Source organism: Coregonus lavaretus (assembly GCF_964263955.1).
Source record: "Coregonus lavaretus genome assembly, contig: HAP1_SCAFFOLD_4238, whole genome shotgun sequence".
Classification (NCBI taxonomy): Eukaryota; Metazoa; Chordata; class Actinopteri; order Salmoniformes; family Salmonidae; genus Coregonus; species Coregonus lavaretus.
The window spans coordinates 26,231-28,853 of NW_028160129.1; positions in this window are offsets into that span (position 1 = coordinate 26,231).

Consider the following 2,623-nt stretch of genomic DNA (forward strand, 5'->3'; position numbering starts at 1 on the left):
AGTCTGTCCTCCCATCTCACCCCCCCCATAGTCCTGGAGGATCTCTCAGAAGTAGAGCTGATTAAGACTAAGACTGGGACTGCTGCTTCTTCTCCCCTCCTAATCATATCTCTGCATCTAAATCATCTGTGTACATTTCTAATTACCGAGTCGCACGCAGCATCCTTGAGCTCAGCGGCAGGTCTCCATTTCATCTCTTGCTCCGTCTCTCTCTTCCTCTCCTTTTCTTCCCTTCTTTCCGTCCCTCCTTATTTATTTATTTATTTGCTCGTTGTCTTTGTTGTTGTTCTGTTTTGACGAGTGTGTGTATGTGTGTGCGTGTGTGCGTGCGTGCGTGCGTCAGATATGGTCAAACTCAGGTTATTTTCGTGCCGCCCCAGTGCAATAACAGGAAGTATGACAGACAACCAGGTAAGTTTCACAATGAACAATACTTTATTTGGAAAAGGTAGGAAGTGTCTCTTAACAATGGTGGTACAAAAATGTTCAAAGTCTCTTTAAAAGTGTATATATTTTTTTATATCTTAGGGGCTCTATTCAATCTGTAAAGCTGAAGCGTTACAGATACCTTGATAGAAATGTAAAGGTAATTTCCGATTGAGCCAAGATATGCAGCGTTGACCGTGAATGCAGTCTCCGCTAAAGCAGGAACATTGCCTTTAAAATTCAATAACGCCGTATAGCTGAACTTCCGCAATGCTGATTGAATAGAGCCCATAGGTGTAATCATAGAATTGCATATAGAATCCCTATTAATGTATATGATCTCTGTTGGCCTAGTAGGCCTAGGAAATAATTGGCATATAACTTTTAACATGTATTACCTTTTAATATGGCATAAACACAACCAGTCATGATGTCTTCATCTGATTGTAAAACAATCACTTAAAAAACTCACTCCTGTAGGCATCCGCCCATGTTCGTCCACTCACAAAATTATTCCAGCATCAAAACGGCAGGTAGCTTAGTGGTTAAGAGCGTTGTGCCAGTAATCGAAAGGTCGCTGGTTCTAATCCCCGAGCCGACTAGGTGAAAAATCTGTCCATGTGCCCTTGAGCAAGGCACTTAACCCTAATTGCTCCTGTAAGTCGCTCTGGATAAGAGCGTCTGCTAAATGACCAAAATATATATATATAAAAAAAGTGCACTGTGCACCCACAATTTAATTAATGGAAAGAGACATCTGTTACAAAACATGTATTGTAATGACATTCTGCGATTGTCATTAGACCTACATTTGTAGCCCGAATTGATGCGTCCACTGCTGTACACGTGCCACTCATCTCCGCTTTGGCAAAATGTAAGAGTTCTCCTCAAACCACAATGCAATTTCGAGTGTATACCAACTGGTCAATTCACAAATTTTTCATGTGGCTGACATGCAGTAATGTTAAATAATGGTGTAATAGCAAATAGTTTGGCAGCATTTTGTGTTAATTATTGTGGTACACTCACGTTTTTACCGGTGTACCCCCACTATTCATTTTGCTGGGACGCCGTACCTGACTGTACCGCCTTACTTTCACCCCTGAGCATATATTTGGCAAACGAGCTTAATAGATAGCACGTGTGAGAATTTGGGACATGCATATGGGTAGCACTCGTGACAATTTAGGACATGCGTTATTGGTAGCACACATGAGATTTCACACTTCAATTATTGAACACACAGCACTCTTGTATAGGTTGGCACAGCAAACGTATTTAAAAACATGTGAACACAGCAAAAAAAGAAAAAGAAAAGCTCTTCGACACCAGGTGACGTGTGTGTGTGTGTGTGTGCCATAGGAAATATTTGCACATGGCTCTCACCTTTGAACGCAGCTACACAATATCAGAGCGGACCATGGGTTATCCGGATCATCTTTGGGATATCTCTTTAAGGTCCATTTACTATTTGTGTTTTTTCGCACCCGCAACATGATGCTTCCATTGGATAGTGAACAACTTCACAGTGACTAAATTGACTGTAGCATACTGTATATGAATATAGTTAATGGGATGAAAATGATTATACTAGATGTGGCAAGACTTGTATTATGTCAAGAGTCTAAGCCATTTGATCTTTTGTTATTGCCTTCAGACCTTTCATTCAGATTTGTGTATTATCATTTTGTGTGTGAATTCTATGTATTCAACGTATATTGCATGATTCCTCCTATAGAACCTCTGAAGGGCCTTTGGCACACACACACGCCCACACACAGCGTGTGTAACAACAAGATGTTATTGTTCTTGTCGTCGCGGCTGCCTATACATTTGACAAATCTGAACTGCATGTTTATGAACATCCTTGATGGGGATCGGCCCTGAGAAATGGTCCACAAATAGTGCACAAGGCCCGGATTACCTTATTATTGTTTACCGCCGTATCTTTTCCAAGAAGCCCCTCTGTCGTTGCTTCCTTTCTTCTTTTCCACAGCAAACCTTGTGATTAAAGTCACTCCTTCATGGCCGTGGAAAAAAGGCATGCTTGCTGGTGAAGTAAGGGGGCAACCTTTTACGTCTGACTCAAGCGGCTCTAAGGGGAGAAAAGCCTTATAGGCAAATGATTAATTTTGCAACCTTGTACATCAGTTTTAATGGCCTCAGCATGTGTGAATAGAGAGGGGGCAAAGGGTAA